This window comes from Balaenoptera borealis, assembly GCF_965194805.1.
Source record: "Balaenoptera borealis genome assembly, chromosome: 3".
Taxonomy (NCBI): Eukaryota; Metazoa; Chordata; class Mammalia; order Artiodactyla; family Balaenopteridae; genus Balaenoptera; species Balaenoptera borealis.
Window position 1 is genome coordinate 105,502,537 of NC_138866.1, and position 21,952 is coordinate 105,524,488.

At 35.2% G+C, this 21,952-nt stretch overlaps 1 protein-coding gene and 1 pseudogene across 8 annotated transcripts in view; both read left to right on the forward strand.

Annotated features, from left to right (window-relative positions):
• TCF12 (transcription factor 12) overlaps positions 1-21,952 on the forward strand; it is a 371,281-nt gene that overhangs the window by 67,642 nt on the left and 281,687 nt on the right. The gene's annotated exons all lie outside the window — the stretch shown is intronic.
• On the forward strand, positions 2,365-2,799 carry LOC309626833 (single-stranded DNA-binding protein, mitochondrial pseudogene; annotated as a pseudogene). Its single transcript has one exon. The product of its transcript is annotated as a single-stranded DNA-binding protein, mitochondrial pseudogene (transcript).

A 21,952-nucleotide genomic window follows, 5' to 3' on the forward strand; every position in this document is an offset into this window, starting at 1 on the left:
AGTTGTGGGGCTCAAGCTCAGTATTTGTGGCACACGGGCTTAATTGCTACGCAGCATGTGGGATCTTCTCGGACCAGGGCTGGAACCCATGTCCCTTGCATTGGTAGGCGGATTCTTAACCACTGCGCCACCAGGGAAGTCCCTGAGTATTCTTTACTTCTGTACCTTTGCTCATGCTTTGCCCTCTGCTCATAATGCCTTTCTCTGACAACTGGGGCTTAACACCCTCTCAGCCCCCACATCCTACTCTACATTCCTGTGCAACCAGATCACTTGTCATCTCATCTATGAACATGACTTCCAACTTCAGTCATCTTCTGTTTTCCTGTAAGATTTTGTTTGCCCTGCCAGTCATGTTTGGTTATTCACTTATGTGACTCTCCTCTCTCACATTGGTGCTTTTCTTGAGGATAGATGTTAACTACATATGTATTTGGGATGCCTAGCATAATGTTGGGCACATAGTAGATAGTTGTTGGATAAATTATTGAATTACCTAAATTCTCAATGCTCAGAACTAATGGTTGGTTCTTGACATTTGTATTGTAGAAGGTTAAGTTATGTGGTCATACTTTCATAGATATATCTAGGTTTACAGCTATAAGTCTTCGTCTTTCTCTATTTTCAGTAATAAACTCAGGGCTAATGGTGATTCATTTAACATGAGCTGATGAAAGTCATGAGCTTATTTAGTCTTATAAATCAGACAGAATTCATCAGAATTTACTGAAATATTAACCTTTAAGCACTAGCTTTTTTTTACAGAAAGTTTATATATAGTTTTTATAATTCTAAATTGAGATGTAATTTTTAAATTCATTCATTTAGCAAATATCTATTGAATGTCTTCTCAACTCTAGGCACTCAGGTAGGCTTTGGAGATACAGTAGTGAGCAAGAAACACATAAGTTCATGGAGCTTTATTTAAAAACAAAAAGAATAAAGGTAAAGCATGAATATGCTGAATAATTCAAAATTTTAAACTTCCTTTTGTTGATATAACTAAATTAGTTAAATTTAATTTAGATAATCACATTTTATATGTCTAATTTACTTAAAATGTTATAATCAAGGTTTAGAATCCTTATGCTTTTAAAAATAGAGGTAAATTGGAAATTTCTATTGATTTTGATTATATTTAATACAGATGTAATTATGTATTTACAGAAAATCTATAATTAGCATCTTGAATGGATCTGGTTCACCTTACAGTGACTTAATAACTGTCTGCTTCATTTACTTTTCTTTTTTTAAACATCTTTATTGGAGTATAATTGCTTTACATTGTTGTGTTAGTTTCTGCTGTATAACAGAGTGAATCAGCTATACATATACATATATCCCCATATCTCCTCCCTCTTGCGTCTCCCTCCCACCCTCCCTATCCCACCCCTCTAGGCGGTCACAAAGCAACGAGCTGATCTCCCTGTGCAATGTGACTGCTTCCCACTAGCTATCTCTTTTACATTTGGTAGTGTATATATGTCTGTGCCACTCTCTCACTTTGTCCCAGCTTAGCCTTCCCCCTCCCTGTGTCAAGTCCATTCTCTAGTAGGTCTGCGTCTTTATTCCCGTCCTGCCCCTAGGTTCTTCATGACCATTTTTTTTTTTAGATTCCATATATATGTGTTAGCATATGGTATTTGTTTTTCTCTTTCTGACTTACTTCACTCTGTATGACAGACTCTAGGTCCATCCACCTCACTACAAATAACTCAATTTTGTTTCTTTTTATGGCTGAGTAATATTCCATTGAATATATGTGCCACATCTTCTTTATCCATTCATCTGTCGATGGACGCTTAGGTTGCTTCCATGTCCTAGCTATTGTAAATAGAGCTGCAATGAACATTTTGGTACATGATTCTTTTTGAATTATGGTTTTCTCAGGGTATATGCCCAGTAGTGGGATTGCTGGGTCGTATGGTAGTTCTGTTTTTAGTTTTTTAAGGACCCTCCATACTGTTCTCCATAGTGGTTGTATCAATTTACATTCCCACCAACAGTGCAAGAAGTTTCCCTTTTCTTCACACCCTCTCCAGCATTTATTGTTTGTAGATTTTTTGATGATGGCCATTCTGACTGGTGTGAGGTGATACCTCATTGTAGTTTTGATTTGCATTTCTCTGATGATTAGTCATGTTGAGATCCTTTCATGTGTTTCTTGACAATCTGTATATCTTCTTGGGAGAAATGCTATTTAGGTCTTCTATCTATTTTTGGACTGGGTTGTTTGTTTTTTGTTATTGAGCTGCATGAGCTGCTTGTATATTTTGGAGAAATGATTTCTTGCCTGGAAGCTGTCGGAGGCTGAGCGTCAGGAAAAGGTTGAAGGTTAGATTGTAAGAAAAGGAAATAGAAGCCATGTTTCGAAGACCTGTAGTGCAGGTCCTTCATTAGTTTGTAAGACATGAGTCTGAAATAGCTGGCGAAAGATCTCTGAATCGTGTGCAGTTACTTGGTCGAGTAGGTCAGGACCCTGTCATGAGACAGGTAGAAGGAAAAAACCCAGTCACAATATTTTCTCTAGCAACAAATGAGATGTGGCAATCAGGGGAAAATGAAACACACCGAATGGGTGATGTCAGTCAAAAGACAACGTGGCACAGAATTTCAGTATTCCGACCAGGCCTCAGAGATGTGGCATATCAGTATGTGAAAAAGGGGTCTCAAATTTATGTGGAAGGGAAAGTAGACTACGGTGAATATATGGATAAAAATAATGTGAGACGACAAGCGACAACAATTATAGCTGATAACATTATATTTCTGAGTGACCAGACGAAACAGAAGGCATAGAGTGCACGATTCTTCTTTGGCCATTGTTTGGTACAGTCTTGTTTCCAAATCTTGATAGTCTTTATAGTTTCTGAGGACAAGAATTAAAATACTCAATGTAAAATGAGAAAAAAAAAATCCTTTGTCAGTTGCTTCCTTTGTAAATATTTTCTCCCATTCTGAGGGTTTCATCTTATGGTTTCCTTTGCTGACAAAAGCTTTTAAGTTTCGTTAGGTCCCATTTGTTTATTTTTGTTTTTATTTCCATTTCTTTAGGAGATGGGTCAAAAAGGATCTTGCTGTGATTTATGTCATGAAGTGTTCTGCCTATGTTTTCCTCTGAGAGTTTTATAGTGTCTGGCCTTACATTTAGGTCTTTAATCCATTTTGAGTTTATTTTTGTGTATGGTGTTAGGGAGTGTTCTAATTTCATTCTTTTACTTGTAGCTGTCCAGTTTTCCCAGCACCACGTATCGAAGAGGCTGTCTTTTCTACATTGTATATTCTTGCCTCCTTTATCAAAAATAAGGTGACCATATGTGTGTGGGTTTATCTCTGGACTTTCTATCCTGTTCCATTGATCCATATTTCTGTTTTTGTGCCAGTACCAAACTGTCTTGATTACTGTACCTTTGTAGTACAGTCTGAAGTCAGGGAGTCTGATTCCTCCAGCTCCGTTTTTCTTTCTCAGGATTGCTTTGGCTCTTGTGTTTCCATACAAATTGTGAAATTTTTTGTTGTAGTTCTGTGAAAAATTCCATTGGTAATTTGATAGGGATTGCACTGAATGTGTAGATTGCTTTGGGTAGTATAGTCATTTTCACCATGTTGATTCTTCCAATCCAAGAACGTGGTATATCGCTCCATCTGTTTGTATCATCTTCAGTTTCTTTCATCAGTGTCTTATAGTTTTCTGCATACAGGTCTTTTGTCTCCTTAGGTAGGTTTATTCCTAGGTATTTTATTGTTTTTGTTGCAGTGGTAAATGGGAGTGTTTCCTTAATTTCTCTTTCAGATTTTTCGTCATTAGTGTATAGGAATGCAAGAGATTTCTGTGCATTAATTTTGTATCCTGCTACTTTACCACATTCATTGATTAGCTCTAGTAGTTTTCCGGTAGCATCTTTAGGATTCTCTGGGTATAGTATCACGTCATCTGCAAACAGTGACAGTTTTACTTCTTTTCTGATTTGGATTCCTTTTATTTCTTTTTCTTCTCTGATTGCTGTGGCTAAAACTTCCAAAACTATGTTGAATAATAGTGGTGAGAGTGGGCAACCTTGTCTTGTTCCTGATCTTAGTGGAAATGGTTTCAGTTTTTCACCCTTGAGAACGATGTTGGCTGTGGGTTTGTCATATATGGCCTTTATTATGTTGAGGAAAGTTCCCTCTGTGCCTACTTTCTGGAGAGTTTTTATCATAAATGGGTGCTGAATTTTGTCAAAAGCTTTTTCTGCATCTATTGAGATGATCATATAGTTTTTATCCTTCAATTTGTTAATATGGTGTATTATCACATTGATTGATTTGCGTATATTGAAGAACCCTTGCATTCCTGGGATAAATCCCACTTGATCATGGTGTATGATCCTTTTAATGTGCTTCTGGATTCTGTTTGCTAGTATTTTGTTGAGGATTTTTACATCTATGTTCATCAGTGATGTTGGCCTGTAGTTTTCTTTTTTTGTGACATCTTTGTCTGGTTTTGGTATCAGGGTGATGGTGGCCTCGTAGAATCAGTTTGGGAGTGTTCCTTCCTCTGCTATTTTTTAGAAGAGTTTGAGAAGGATAGGTGTTAACTCTTCTTTAAATGTTTGATAGTATTTGTGTGTGAAGCCGTATGGTCCTGGGCTTTTGTTTGTTGGAAGATTTTTAATCACAGTCTCAATTTCAGTGCTTGTGATTGTTCTGTTTATATATTCTATTTCTTCCTGATTCAGTCTCAGAAGGTTGTGCTTTTCTAAGAATTTGTCCGTTTGTTGCAGGTTGTCCATTTTATTGGTATATAGCTGCCTGTAGTAATCTCTCATGATCCTTTGTATTTCTGCAGTGTCAGTTGTTACTTCTCCTTTTTCATTTCTAATTCTGTTGATTTGAGTCTTCTCACTTTTTTTCTTGATGAGTCTGGCTAATGGTTTATCAATTTTGTTTATCTTCTCAAAGAACCAGCTTTTAGTTTTATTTATCTTTGCTATCATTTCCTTCATTTCTTTTTCATTTATTTCTGATCTGATCTTTATGATTTCTTTCCTTCTGTTCAGTTTGGGGTTTTTTTTGTTCTTCTTTCTCTAATTGCTTTAGGTATAAGGTTAGGTTGTTTATTTGTGATTTTTCTTGTTTCTTGAGGTAGAATTGTATTGTTATGAACTTCCCTCTTAGAACTGCTTTTGCTGCATCCCATAGGTTTTGGGCTGTCGTGTTTTCATTGTCATTTGTTTCTAGGTATTTTTAAATTTCCTCTTTGATTTCATCAGTGATCTTTTGGTTATTTAGTAGTGTATTATTTAGCCTCCATGTGTTTGTATTTTTTACAGTTTTTTCCTTGTAATTGATATCTAGTCTCATAGTGTTGTGGATGGAAAAGATACTTGATACAATTTTAATTTTTTAAAATTTACCAAGGCTTGATTTGTGACCCGAGATATGATCTATCCTGGAGAATGTTCCATGAGCACTTGAGAAGAAAGTGTATTCTGTTGTTTTAGGATGGAATGTCCTATAAATATCAATTAAGTCCATCTTGTTTAATGTGTCATTTAAAGATTGTTTCCTTATTTATTTTTATTTTGGTTGACCTGTCCATTGGTGAAAGTGGGGTGTTAATGTCCCCTACTATTATTGGGTTACTGTTGATTTCCCCTTTTATGGCTGTTAACATTTGCCTTGTGTATTGAGGTGCTCCTATGTTGGGTACATAAATATTTGCAATTGTTCTGTCTTCTTTTCGGATTGATCTCTTGATCATTACGTAGTGTCCTTCTTTGTCTCTTGTAATAGGCTTTATTTTAAAGTCTAATTTGTCTGATACGAGAATTGCTACTCCAGCTTTCTTTTGATTTCCATTTGCATAGAATATCTTTTTCCATCCCCTCACTTTCAGTCTGTATGTGTTCTTAGGTCTGAAGTGGGTCTCTTGTAGACAGCGTATATACGGGTATTGTTTTTGTATCTGTTCAGCCAGTCTGTTTCTTTTGGTTGGAGCATTTAATCCATTTACATTTAAGGTAATTTTCGATATGTATGTTCCTGTTTCCATTTTCTTAATTATTTTGTGTTTGTTATTGTAGGTCCTTCTCTTCTGTTTTCCTGCCTAGAGAAGTTCCTTTAGGATTTGTTGTAAAGCTCCTTTGGTGGTGCTGAGTTCTCTTAGCTTTTGCTTGTCTGTAAAGGTTTTAATTTCTCCGTCAAATCTGAATGAGCTCCTTGCTGGATAGAGTAATGTTGGTTGTAGGTTTTTCCCTTTTATCACTTTAAATATATCCTGCCACTCCCTTCTGGCTTGCAGAGTCTCTACTGAAAGATCAGCTCTTAACCTTATGGGGATTCCCTTGTATGTTATTTGTTGCTTTTCCCTTGCTGCTTTTAATATTTTTATTTGTATTTAATTTTTAATAGTTTTATTAATATGTGTCTTGGCGTGTTTCTTCTTGAATTTATCCTGTTTGGGACTCTCTGTGCTTCCAGGACTTGATTAATTATTTCCTTTCCCATATTAGGGAAGTTTTCCACTATAATCTCTTCAGATATTTTCTCGGTCCCTCTCTTTTTTTCTTCTTCTTCTGGGACCTCTATAATTCGAATGTTGGTGCGTTTAATGTTGTCCCAGAGGTCTCTGAGACTGTCCTGAATTCTTTTCATTCTTTTTTCTTTATTCTGCTTTGAGGTAGTTATTTCCACTATTTTGTCTTCCAGGTCTCTTATTTGTTCTTCTGCCTCAGTTATTCTGCTATTGATTCCTTCTAGAGAGTTTTAAATTTCACTTATTGTGTTGTTCATCATTGTTTGTTTGATCTTCTCTTCTTCTAGGTCCTTGTTTAAACATTTCTTGTATTTTCTCCATTCTATTTCCAAGATTTTGGATCATCTTTACTGTCATTACCCTGAATTCTTTTTCAGGTAGACTGCCTATTTCCTCTTCATTTGTTTGGTCTGGTGGGTTTTTACCTTGCTCCTTCATCTGTGTATTTCTCTGTCTTCTCATTTTTCTTAACTTACTGTGTTTGGGGTCTCCTTTTCACAGGCTGCAGGTTTGTAGTTCCCATTGTTTTTGGTGTCTGCCCCCAGTGGGTAAGGTTGGTTCGGTGGGTTGTGTAGGCTTCCTGGTGGAGGGGACTGGTGCCTGTGTTCTGGTGGATGAGGCTGGATCTTGTCTTTCTGGTGAGGAGGACAGCACCCAGTGGTGTGTTTTGGGGTGTCTGTGAACTTCTTATGATTTTAGGCAGCCTCTCTGCTAATGGGTAGGGTTGTTTTCCTGTCTTGTTGGTTGTTTGGCTTGGGGTGTCCAAAACTGGAGCTTGCTGGTCGTTGAGTGGAGCTGGGTCTTAGGGTTGAGATGGGAGATCTCTGGGAGAGTTCTCTCTGATTGATATTACATGGGGCCAGGAGGTCTCTGGTGATCCAGTGTCCTGAACTCGTCTCTCTCACCTCAGAGGCTCAGGCCTGACACCTGGCCGGAGCAACAAGACCCTTTTGGGAAGTCTGAGGTCTTCTGCCAGCGTTCAGTAGGTGTTCTGTAGGAGTTGTTCCACACGTAGATGTATTTTTGATGTATTTGTGGGGACGAAGGTGATCTCCACATCTTACTCCTCTTCCATCTTAAAGGTCTTCTGCTTCATTTAGTTTTGTAAATAAAGTAGTAAATTCGGGACTTTCCTGGTTGCACAGTGGTTAAGAATCCGCCTGCCAATGTAGGGGACATGGGTTTGAGCGCTGGTGCAGGAAGATCTCACATGCTGTGGAGGAAGTAAGCCCATGCGCACAACTACTGAGCCTGTGCTGTGGAGCCCGCGAGTCACAACTACTGAGCCTGCATGCCACCACTACTGAAGTCTGTGTGCCTAGAGCCATGTGTGTGAGAGAAGTCACCACAATGAGAAACCCACACGCCATGAGGAAGACTAGCCCCCACTCACCACAACTAAAGAAAGCCCGCGCACAGCAACAAAGACCCAATGCAGCAATAAATAAATAAATAGATAGATAGATAGATAGCCAAGTCTTTCTGTTTCAGATAAACTTTCAAAATTAACCTCACTAAATATTAAAACACCTTATTCCTTTAAATGGTATATTATACTTTTAAAGGAAAAAAATTCACATTCTACCCCTTGATTATGTGGAACATTCTTTAATGTTTCAAGGATGAAAAATGCATTTTCTGTAGAAAACAGATGAAATGGATTCTTGTTGACTCATGATTTAAATTGAGTCAGTTCAATACAAATTTTGACGAGTAAACAGTTGCTCTTCTAATCCAAGAAGTAATGACTAACTGAAAAGTTATTTACATTCTATCTTATAATACATTATCTGAGTTTCTTGCCATATATATGTATTCTGAATGCATTCTGAATGATCTTTGGGGTAGGCAATAGGTATGTCGTAGGTGTTAGAAAGTCGGGGATTAAGATATGTAACAACTCTGCAAATAAGTTATTATATAAAGTGACTTTGTAGAGTGACTGTATAGAATATGAAGGTTAAATGACATATTTGAAAGCAAACTCGAAAAAAAAACCATTGTTATTAATGCAAGGTTGTTATTATTAGAGATGGTATTTTCTGTTTTATTGAGAATATGGGACAGTTTTAAGATTCATAATTTCTGGCTTGAATATTATCTGTGAACTGTAATATATATTGAGTCCCTTCTGTTAACCTCTCTCTCTCCTAGTCACTCTTTGGCTGTTAATGCTGCCTGTAGTCTAGGGTAACACTTTCTTGGCAAAAGGGAGGTTAACAATCATTAAACAGAGGAGTTAAAGACATGAACCTCATTGTAGCTGCCCCTCCCTCCACCCTCTCTTACTTCTTTCATTCCTTTATTCCTTCTGAATTTATAGAAGATTGTTGTTAGTGAAAGCTGTAGAGGGAAAACAGATAATTATATAAACTTTATTTTTTAAATATAGAAGTTTTACTCCATAGTTTCTTAGCCCCAGACCTTGAGATTGGATTTGTTTTAGAATCCATAATTTCTTGAATTTTAAAAACTTGAGTTAGTGATATGTACTGTATGTTGTATAACATTCCCCAGAGTGATCTGTGGTAGAACCCTGTAATCACATAGGGCAGTATTTTTGAATTGAAACATATTAACATGCACATTGAGTGGGATAAATGAGGACTATAATTATCCTTGTTTCAGTCCAGGTCATGTTTTACCAATAAATAAGTTATGTAAAATTTGGTTTTCAGTATTTTTTGGATTTTAGAATTTTTTGTTAAGGGATTATGGACTTCTCCCTCTTTGTTTTAATGTTCCCAAAGGTCTGTAGAACCTATTCCTGTGAAGAGAGGAAGACCTTTTTTTAATCTTCATGAACCATATGTATGCCTGGTTGAGATAATGTATATATATAAAAACACATTTATACAATATACATATGTGTACATATACATATATACAAATTTAGGGGAGCCTGTGCATGTTGTGTTTGTGTGTGTGGCACAGAGAGAGAGAGAGGAAGGTGAGTGCGGGGAGGGAGGGGGAGAGAAGTGTGTGTTTGTGGATGGTAGGGACAGGGTAGGGCTGGGGAGGGGGGAGTCGCGATCTGGGTCTGTGTAGCTGTTTCACCCTTGTGCTAGCTCGGATTTGATTACTAACATGGTGTGAAATAAAACCTTAGTTGCAGTTTCACAGCCTTGTTAGCACTTAAGCTTATCATTAACAAATTCTCTAGACAGCGATAAAACCTAGATATTCTGTTTAAAATTACAATCAGAATGTTCTGTGTGCCATACAAAATAACAGTAAAAATTTTTAAACAGTCAAAACGGAGTATGACTTAAACTACTTTTTACTAATCCTAAAGGAGTGTGGTGTTTTATAGTCACCCAAAGAAGCAGTTTTACTTTGCCTATTTAATAATTAGTGGACTGTGGTTCAAGACAGGAAGTGAAGAATGCCTGAGCCAGTTGGAGTGGTAATAGTAATTTAGGTAAGCAGAAACTAATGTTCCAAATTGGAAATAGACCAGGGCATTGGGGATTAACACCATCCCATTATGAAAAGTCTCATGAGATCTCAGATGACCTCAAGAGGCTTGCACTTTTGTTTGTAATTGTTTATAAGAACCTTTGTAAGATTGTTCTAAGAGACTATGAAAAATACTCAGGTTATAATTATAATATTGCTTACCAGTAAGTGTGGTAGAAATGACCTTGTTTTCTATTCAGTTGTAGAACAACTTATTTTAGGCCCTGAATCAGTCAGATGAAATGAACTCTTGTGTTGAAATGCTATATTTCTTTTTAAATATCAAAACCTTTAGTATTTCTTTTTTTTTTTTTTTAAACATCTTTATTGAAGTATAATTGCCTTACAATGGTGTGTTAGCTTCTGCTTTATAACAAAGTTAATCAATTATACATATACAATATGTTCCCATATCTCTTCCTAGTATTTCTTAAGTTTAAGGCCCCTAACCTTTACAAACATTACTGTATGAGAAGATAAACTTTCATACCCTTCCAGTACTTGTATGATGCCTTTTCTCCAACCTCTGTGTTCTTTGCTGACAACAGCAATTGTATGTACTTTGTGAGGTCAATAAATGCTGATTTCTGCAAGAAGACAGCTCTTAGGAAGTGAGCTTAGTTGTGAAGGGGAAGCACAAAGAATGAGGTAATTGAATGAGAAGTATTGCAAAGGATTATTTAAAAGTGTGAGTCAGAAGCCAAATTAATATTACTTCCCTTGGGTATCCCAGGCTTCATGTGTATATCATGATTTATTTTGGCTTACCTGGTTAGTTTATCCAGATATGTGGATGGTAGCGAACTGGCATCATCAAATTCTCTTCTTTTTCGTACCCAAAGCTGAATATGTATGCTTATAACTGTAGTTCTTGTTTTCATAAAAAATGTACTAATAAATTTAAAGCCATGTAATTTAAGGTTATAAAATAGATGGCATTTAGTGAAGAAAGGTTGACCTTATAGTGTATCTTTATTTACCCCATGATTCCTACTTAATTGAAGTCTACTTTTTTATGATTCCTTTTAGGATACCAAGGCTTATGAATTCTACTGTAACCTGCTTAATTCTGAATAATCATTTTTCCTATTTAAATGGGGAGCTAAATGCCCGAAACGTATTTCCTGTAGTTTTTCTTAAATGACAGAATTTAGAAGTTATTATGTAGTAAAACCAACTAGACCAACTATGAGGTTGAGGGAATTTTAGTTATGAGGTTTTTATTGTTTATTAATTTTAACTGTGTGGTTTGGAGAGTGGGCAGAAGGGGAAGAGGAACATTTTGAAATTATGCCCTACAGGTTTCAATCTTTTGTCAGCTTTTTGTGATGCTATAGATGACTGTAATTTGAAACTTGAAATCTGAAAGGTTTGTGGATTAGATGATTCACATACTGTTGGGTTTTCCACATGGCTTAAATTCTTTATAGAAACAGTTTTACAGACACATAGCATGAGGACAGGATCATATTTATTCTATAGGATTTGAAAACCAGTGACCTATGTTCTAAGAAGATGAAAGTCTGGTCTTATTCAACATTGTAAAAAAATTGCCTTATATGCCTTATATTACTGCTTACATTTCAGTTTTTTGATGTGTGTATTATCATTGTTGACTCAAATTAACTGAAAGTGTCGACAGAACCACAGGAAAAAAATTGAAATCATGTTGCTAAATAAAATTTAAATACTACTTTTAAAAGTAAAACTATACGCTTATAGACTTTTATGTATGATTTGTGTTTCCATGAGGAAATGTTGATTAAGTAGTTTCCATTTTGGTATTACAGTATGTCCTGTTGTAAGTAGCTGACTGTGGAAAAATCTTTTAAGTCAAAAAATCTGCTCAGCTTAAACGCCTAGATTTACTATGGCAGAAACCAGAAATAGAAATCTACCAGCAATTTTATAATCTATTGAATTCCTGTACATCTTTTAGAGTAAGTTAGTTTTAAAAGAAGTTGTTGACTGTAGAACTGAATTACTTTTGTATATCCTTGTACGCAAAGGATCTTACTTGATTTACTAAATACATGTCTGCAGTTTTTTCAAGAAAGGAAGCCCTAGCCTAGAGTGACAGAATTTTCTGTTTAGTATATTTGTGAGAGATGTTGTTAACCTATAAAATAAACTAATTAAGTATAAGTCTGACAAAACTTGTTTATATGTAATATTTAGCAGGATAGATTTATTTTGGATGAAACAAAAAGTCTTCAAAATCTATTTTCTGTTAAATGAGTAGCTTATCTTTGTATTTTTTGAAGGTATTTGACTATCCTTGATAACAGAAAAAAGAATCTGGATTTGTAATATTAGTCTACCTAAGTAAGACAAGTTTTTTGAGGATACTTGAATTTTGATGTCTGCTTACAAAGTGCAGTAATTCAGTGTTAAGTGAGATTAAGTCTTTGCTGTTAAATTATTCCTAATAGGGGCTGTGTCTTCTGAATAAATGTTTTAAGTTTCTCGTTTAGTGCTTCTGTTATTAACAGAAGAGGAAGACGAGGACAGCTTCATGTAGCTGCCATTTTACATGAAGTTAAGACTCTAGTCAGTGTTAAGTAGCTGTGGAATCTTTATTTCTTTGTAGTAGTTTTGGTGCATGGCGTGATCAATAATTTTTACTTTCAAAAAGCTGTTACTTTTACATTTTAATGATTCAATTTTTTTTACCAATTAATATTGTACTAAAAGGGAATAGAAATGTGGGTGGCACTTGGAAAGAAAAGCTGTTGTTTATAGTCTGATAATGTGGTATTTTAAGTTTATGCTTTGGGAGAATTAAATTTGGACTCTGACATCATTCAGAAGTAAGACTTAGATGCATTTTCAAGAAAAACCTAGGAAATAAACTAGCGTGAAGGCTGGTTTTTGTTTCAGAACACAGTGAAGATGTGACTTTTAAAATGCCTTCTAACCATTCAAAGTAAACCTCTCATTTATCAAGTTAGAGTTAAATTGTTCACAGTGACATATATATTAGTTTGTCGTCTTATGTTTACAGAGTTAATGATGTGCTTCAAAATAACAGCTAAAACATATAAGCAATAATTATTGAACAAGGAAATTAAAATACTATTCATGAATACAGTCAGGATTGTTCATTGTACCTTAGTGTTAGCAGAATATTTTAATAGCAACATTTTATTTTCTATCAGTAAAAATATACTTTTGTTTGAACTGTTAACATGAAATTATTCTGTCCAGTATGACTTTAAATGTTAATGCTATAGTTATAAAGAGCATGTGGAGTGTGCATAGAATATACTTGGGCTTTTAATCACCATTTTTAAAATGTTTTGAAAGATACATTAGAGCTAACATGAATATAGTAGACAATTAATATTTGAATTGAACTTCAAATTGTATTAAGGATCTTGTAGTGTGCCTGAACATTAATTACAAAGTAGTGACTGCGAGTTCAGACCAACAACTCTGACTTTTGATAAGCAAAACAGAGGAGCTTTTTTATGTATGGTGAAAGATGTAAAAACATCATTTTACTTCTTAACAGTTTGATTAATAGATATTGGTGAATACCAAAGTGTTACTGAACCTGTATGTACGTAACCACATGAGTACAATTCAAGTCACTGATACCTTTGTTCTATATGTTCTCGTAAAAGTACACTATAATCTTTTAAAACTAATTCCTGGTTCTAACAAAGATATGCTCACTTAAGAAAATTTGGAAAGTACAGAAAAAGGTGAAAATAACACTTACCAAGATATGTTAACTATATTTTGATATTTTTATGTTGATTTTCTTTGTGCTCTTTCTCATGTGTATATATATTATACATGTTTATACCAACATTTAAATTGGGATCATACTGCTTCTGTAATGGTATTAGATTTTAACATTGGAAATATTAGTTCTTTATAATCATATTTACATGCTATAGCTAGAATTTATAGGGGAACATAGTTTTTGCTTTAGAGAAGAGGTCAGCAAGTTTTTTCTGAAAGGGCCAAATAGTAAAATATTTTGGGCTTGGCAAGCCAAGAACAAAATTCAGGATAGAATACAGATTCTCATAACCATTTAAACTGTAGCCATTAAAAAATTTCAAAACCATTCTTAACTTGTGGGACTTAAAAAAATAGACAGCTCTCTGGATTTTGCCCATCAGATGTAGTTTGCCATACTCTGCTTTAGAAGATTATTTGCTTGTATTTTATTTATATTTTACAATGTGTATGTGTCTAAATCTTTCTTTAACAGTTCTTGACATTACTACCTCAAAGGCTCTGAGCCGGCCACTGTGTTAAAACCCAAGGACCCAGATCGTAATTCTAGTCTTATTGCTGCAGGAATCAGTTTGCTGGTTCCTAGAGGGAATGCTAACTTTGACTTAGTAAGAAAGATATGGTACTTGCTGTCTCCATAGTAGAAAAACTGGCTGAGCTTAGAAGTGAACATAATTCAGCCTTTACAGGAAATAAGAAAGTGTTATACTTGGGTCTGATTCTAGGAGATGAGGATATTGTGTAGGAGGTGTTAGACCTACCTGGAGGTGTTATTTAGCCTTAAAATGTCAAGGCTGCCCTCCCAAATCTAGTTCTCCTTGACCTGGCTTTGTTCCCTTTTTAGTATCCATTTTTCTAACTTCAGAGACAGAACTAAATAATCATGTGTGGATGTTACTATATTATATGGATGTTATATTATTAAGTTATTATATATGAACGTAAAGGAGTAAAGATGGAAAAGATAGAAAAAATAAAGAAGCTAAAAATAAATGTCAAAAGCACTTTTTCTTGTCTTAGGATAAAGATTGTATCTTAAAATGTATCTGGAAGGGAAAAACTGCTGTTGGTATTGCAATGATACTGTTTATTGTTAAGTATAGTTTTTTGTGCATGTGTGTAAATATTATAGTTTCTATTTTCATTTTATGTGCAAAGCTTTTCCAGTTAACGCTTGTCTGTTTGTTGTTATTTATGATGTCGTCAATGAAAGAAAATGTGTTTGGAGCAGAACAGTAGATTTTAAAATAAGATTTCATGCTGTTATTTCAAGCTGTATCCCTAGTGATATGATACAAAAGCCCGTGTTCTGCTTCCTTTGTTTGGGGCATATTTGCAAACTTACTTACAGACTCATAGTTATTGGACAATTGTAAACTGAAGCTTTATTCAAACAAAACTTTGTTATTAAGATGATTTTCCTTTATGGTGCTTGTATTTGGCAGGAACATTTAGAGGGATAGGGTGCTTGTATTTTTATTTGCCCTTCTAACCAGCAGTTTAAATATTGAATCCACACATTTGAGTGGTAAATCCTAGATTGCATTTCATAGCTTCTATTGCCTGTAATATTGGAAGCATTTGGTTTAATAAGAAAGGAGTGATAATTAGTTTCTAACATGGAGGGGTTTGCTGTTTTTAATACTGCTCTACTTGTTTGTTGGCCTGTAACATCCTTCCTGCAGAACTTGGAGCAGAGGTAGTATGTGTTTCAGTGGGCCAATGTGTTCTTCTTGGAGTATGTTTTGGAATATTGCCAAACTTCTAAGAATTTATTAACAACTTTGACCAGAGCACCTAAATTAAAAATTTCTTATCAATCTTTAGATTTGTTAACTGAATTCCCAGGTGTTTGCTTTAATTTCCCAGGCCCCTTATATGGAACTAGGTCATGGAATGAAATAGGATATTCCTGACCCACCATCTCACTCACTAAAGTTGTTTTTCCATTAATGGTAAAGGATTTGTACTGACTTATGCGACCATCCTTCCCTGATTCCTTTGCCTTTTTTCTCTCTTCTGCCTTCATCAGTCCTCCCTTCCCATTCAGTGAGTAGTGTCTCACACTGGACAAAATTAAATGGTTGACCAGATCTAGGGGCATAGGAAAAAGCTGAATATTAAACTTGCATAGAAAAGGATTAAACTTGTGACCTTATGTTATCTTCCATGTGATTTTAATTGCTACATTATAATGTCTTAATTTATTCAATTCAAAATTTTAATTGGTTAACAATAAAGTATGGGCCTATTTAAATAAAGTTTGGAGGAAATAAGATCTCATTAGTGTGCATTATGAAAAATGTCTTCTTTAGTCTGTGGGTATAGAGACCTGCCTACTGCTTGCATGATGATGGTCTAAAAATTTAAAACACATTTAGGGTTAATAAGTTTTTATGGCAAAGCATTTAATATTTTTTAAGGAAATGAAAAGCAATACTAATTTTTGTGTACATTAATTCCTTTGAAATGCTCTTGCCAGAACCACGAAGTTGAATCTCATATGAATAAATAACTGTATTATAGTGCTCTTTTTAAATTTATCATCATTGACCAATACATGTACAAAACTGTCTTATAACACTCGGAGTAGAGATAAAGTAAGTTGGTTAAAACAAGTCAACAGAGAAGTTTTTAGATTATTATAGAGACAAACACCTTTGTTTTGTGATTCCTTTGATTTTTTAAAAAAATTGCCCTCCTTAAACTTTGTCTTGCTCTCAAATCCAAGCCCACTTAAATTTTGTTGCCATTCGCTTTCTGCTTTTGATCTTTTTTGTTGTTTTTTAAAACTAAATTTTAAAACGTCTCAGTCAGCAGCCAGTTTGGAAGAGTTTAAGGGTCACTCTTTTGAAAGAAGATATGTCCTTAATGATTTTAATTTGAGTCTGCTGTTGAAAGTTATTTAACATTTCCTTGAATGATGACTCTTAATTAGTCAGCTGTAAATGGATCACCCGCATAAATACCTGGTGATGTGCCCATTATGTCATTGTGATTTCCGTAAAGAGTAAGGAAGCAGAGTCCTTTTTTTTAGTTTTTAAAATATTTTATTTTGAAAAATTCCCCCCACAGGAAGATAATAAAGTTGAATGAGCTGCATCACTTAGATTTAATTCTAAATATCACATTATGCTTTTATCATTTTAATTATTTCAATATTTTATAATTAAATATAGTCTGATTATATTTACATTACAGACACCATAACATTTAATTTTTTAATTTTTATTAATATTTTTTCTTTCAGTTTTACTTAGATATCATTGACATACAGCACTGTATAAGTTTAAGGTGTACAGCATAATGAATTGACTGGCATATATTGTGAAATGATTACCACAGTAAATTTAGTTAACATCCATTATCTCATGTAGATACAAAATATAAGAAAAAAAAAAGGTTTTTCCTTGTGATGAGGAGTTTTAGGATTTACGCTCTTAACAACTTTGATATACCATAAGCAGTGTTAATTATAGTTATCATGCTGTACATCACATCTACAGTACTTATTTATCTACCTGTAAGTTTGTATCTTTTGACCACCTTCATCCTATCTCCTCCCACCTCTGGGAACCACAAATCTGATCTCTTTTTCTATGAGCTTGTTTGTTTTTTAGATTATAATGTAAGTGAAATCATACAGTATTTGTTATTCTCTGACTTATTTGACTTAGCACAAGGCCTTCAAGGTCTATCTTTGTTGTTGCAAAGGGCAGGATTTCCTTCTTTTTTATGGTGAACAGTATTCCATTGTGTACATGTATCACATTTTCTTTATCTGTTTATCTGATGGACGCTTAGGTTGTTTTCATGTCTTGGCTATTGTAAATAATGCTGCAGTGAATATGGGGGTACAGATAACTCTTCAACATGGTGATTTGGCTTCCTTCAGATGTATACACAGAAGTGGACTTCATATATCACATGGTGGTTCTATTTTTAATTTCTTTGAGGAATCTCCATACTGTTTTCCATAGTAGCTGTACCAATTCACAGTCTCACCATTGCACAAGGGTTCCCTTTTTTCCACATCCTTGCCAGCATGTTATCTTTTGTCTTTTGATGATAACCATTCTAACAGGTATGAGGTGATAATCTCATTTTGGTTTTGATTTGCAGTTCCCTAATGGTTAGTGATGTTGAGCACCTTTTCATGTACCTGTTGGCCATTTCGATATCTTCTTTGGAAAAATGTCTGTTCAGGTCCTTTGCCCAATTTTTAATTGGATTATTTGTTTTTCTGCTATTAAGTTGTATGAATTCTTTATATATTTTAGATATTAATGCCTTATCAGATATATGATTTGCAAATATTTTGGTCATTTGTGGTTCCATATAAGTTTAAGGATTATTTTTGCTATTTCTGTAAAAAATACCATTGGAATCTTGATTGGCATTACACTGAATCTGTAGATGGCTTTCTGTTGTATGGATATTTTAACAGTTTTAATTCTTTTGATCCGTGAACATGTAATTTGTGTCTTAAGTGGAGTCCTTATTTTCTGATAGTGCTGTATAAAGTTTTGAAACTTGCAGTGATAGTCTATAATCATAAAAGCTTTTCAGTAGTGTTATGACTGCCTTTTCATTACCATGTGAATTAGGGGGTTTTTTTCCTAAATGGAAGGAGAACTCATAGGAGAACTATTTTTTAAATTTTAGATTACTGACATCTTCTGATAAGGATGTTAGAGGAGTCCATGTGTTAGAATTGAGTAACTGTGAGAATAGAAGTTAGAGGATAATTTCATTTTCAGATATGATAGATGAAGTGCACACATCTTATTTCTCCCTCTGAATGCATTTATAAAACCTGGACAGGGCTTCCCTGGTGGCCCAGTGGTTAAGAATCCGCCTGCCAATGCAGGGGACATGGGTTTGAGCCCTGGTCCAGGAAGATCCCACATGCTGTGGAGCAACTAAGCCCGTGCACCACAACTACTGAGCCTGCGCTCTAGAGCCTGCGAGCCACAATTACTGAAGCCTGTGCGCCTAGAGCCCGTGCTCTGCAACAAGAAAAGCCACTGCAATGAAGAGTAGCCCCTGCTCACCACAACTAAAGAAAGCCCGCATGCAGCAACGAAGACCCAAGGCAGCCCAAAAAAAAAAAAAAAACCACCTGGGCAAAATGGATGGAACAGCTATTTGAGGACTCTGAAGAATAAATAATAACATGTGGATTGGGGAAGAAGACTAGAATCTAAAGTATCATCAAACTGGCTGTTAGTTTACGATATTTTTCGTTCCACTATTCCTGAAGCTGAATTTAACACAATCTGAAGGCTACAAGTGGGCACTTAGGTATAGACAGAGAGCTCCACAAAAAAAGCCCGCTAGTTCTGGCTCAAGGAGTGGGAAGGATAATGCTCAGTGTGAATGTGGAAATTCCGTCTTTTTTTTTCTTTTCTCTGTTCTCATGCCATAGTCCTAAGTAACCCTGTGGTGATGGCAGTAGCCTGCAGCCAAAACACTGAGGGCTAAGAACCTTCCTCTTCAACTGACAAACCCTCATTACTTTCCCCCCCTCCTTTCTGTCCTTCCACTGCTTGGCCCCAGAGCAGGTACAATAGCAGAACTGTGTGACCAAGCAGGTCACCTAAAGCCCCAGGTTCTGGCTGAGGAAATGAAAAGGGATGCCCGATGGAATTTGACAGTATTGAGATCATGTAGAGAGAGAAACTTGGGAAAACAATACCGTAAAATTTTTTATGGATTCCTGGGCTTGCCCCTCAGCTGTACATACATGGAAATAGCAGACTACTGCTCAAGTCCTAGGCAGTAGTATCCTGATTATTGGCTAATACAGAGTGGGACAGATTCAAATAGCACAGCAAAGACTTTGAAAATTGAACCGATAATGGAACCATGCCCACAGCAGCCATGTTAGAACTTGCAGCCTGAACCCTAATCATGTCATCACCTGTTAAAACAAAAATAGTAACATTATCCACTGAATTTAAACAAGAACCAGAATTTTGTAACATAATATTTAAAATGTCCAGATTACAATCCAAAATTATCTAACATATGAAGAACCAGGAAAATTCAATTCACATGGGGAGAGATGATAAATGTATACCATCATGATACAGATGTTGAAATTATATGATGGAGACTATATAGTAACTATTTCACAAATGTTCCAGTGAACTATGGTGGATACTATTGAAATAAGTGCAAAAGTAGAACATCTCAGCAGAGAAAGAGAAGATACAAAAAAGATACAGAATTGTTAGAATTGAAAAATGCAATAAGTGGGAAAAACCCACTGGATGACTCAATAACAGAGGGGGAAGAAATTTTTAAAAATTGAACAGAGCCTCAGAGAACTATGGGAAAATAACAAAATGTTAGATGTTTCAAGACATTTTGAGAAAGAATGTGGTGCTGAAAAATATTTGAGTAATGGCCCAAAACACCACAAATTTAGTGAAAGATATAAACATACAGAATCAGAGAACCTGAAACAGTTATGATAAACCCAAAGAAATCCATTCCCGGATAGGTCATAATAAATCTGAAAACTGAAAACAAGAGGAAAATCTTGAAAGCAAACAGAGAAAAATGACACATTACCTCTGGGGGAGCAGTGATTCGAATGATTGAGGAATTCTCGTCAGAAACTGTGGAGGCAAGAAGAAAGAGGCAAAACATTCTTAAAGTGCTGAAAGAAAAAAACTGCCCATAACCAGCAAAAATATTTTTTAGGGATGAGAGTGACATAAGGACATATTCAGATGAAGGAAAACTGAGAGTATTCATTGCCAGAAGACCAGATCTAAAATTTGCTGAAGAATGTTCTTAGGACAGAAGGGGAAATGAAAGCAGAAGGAAACTTGGACATCAGGAATAAAAGAAGATCAACAGGAATGGTAAATATCTATATAGATATCATAGACTGAGTTCTTTAAAACATATTTGATAGTGGAAAACAAAAATTAACAACATTGTCGAGACTTCTGTGGTGGCGCGGTGGTTAAGAATCCACCTGCCAGTGCGGGGGACATGGGTTTGAGCCCTGGTCCGGGAAGATCTCACATGCCGCGGAGCAACGAAGCCCATGTGCCACAACTACTGAGCCTGCTCTCTAGAGCCTATGAGCCACAACTACTGAGCCTGTGTGCCACAACTACTGAAGCCTGCATGCCTAGAGCCTGTGCTCCGCAACAAGAGAAGCCACCACAGTGAGAAGCCTGCGCACCGCAACGAAGAGTAGCCCCCACTTGCCGCGAGTAGAGAAAGCCTGCACAGCAACAAGGACCCAACGCAGCCAAAAATAAATAAATAAATAGATAAATAATTACAAAATTGTAAAATTTTTACAATTTTTTCTGATGTAGTTTTCAATGAATATGGTGTAATACATCTATTAAATGTAAAATATTGATTCTAAGTAGACTCTGAAAAGTTAAATATGTATATTGTTGTACCTGCAACCACTGTTTACAAAGTAAGATGTTAGAATCACAATGGATAAATTAAAATAGAATATTAAAAAATGCTAAACACAAAAGAAGGCAGAAGAGGGAAAACAAAGGGAACAAGCAGAAAACAAACAATCAAATATAGATATAAATTCTTACATATCAGTAATTACTTTAAAATTTTAAATGCTGTAAACACATTAATTAAAAGATTATTAGAGTGCATTAAAAAATGACCCCGTTGTATGCTATTAGAAACTTGCTTCAAATAAAATAATATAGGTAGGTTGAAAGTGAAAGGATGGGAAAAGATATATCATGCAAACACCAATCAAAAGAAAACTGGTGGCTATATTAAGCAATCAAAATAAACTTTAGAGCAAAGATAATTACCTAGGATAAAGAGTAGCATTACATATTGACAAAAGGATTAATTTACCAATCCTAAATGTGTGCATACCTAAGACCAGAACTTAAAAATACATGAAACAAAATCTGACAGAACTTAAAGGAGAAATAGAGAACTTAACAATTAGAGTTGAAGACTTCAACACACCTTTCTTAGGAATAGATAGAACTAGCAGACAGACATCCAAGGGTACAGACTGAGTGAACAACACTCTCCACCAACTAGATCTAATTGATATTTACAAGAATACTTTAGCCAACAACAGCAGAATATACATTCTTTTCAAGTACAAGTGGATATTATCAAGATTAAATGTACCTTGGTCATAATACAAATCTTTAACAAATTTAAAAGAATTGAACTCAAAGTATGTTCTCAGACTATACTGGA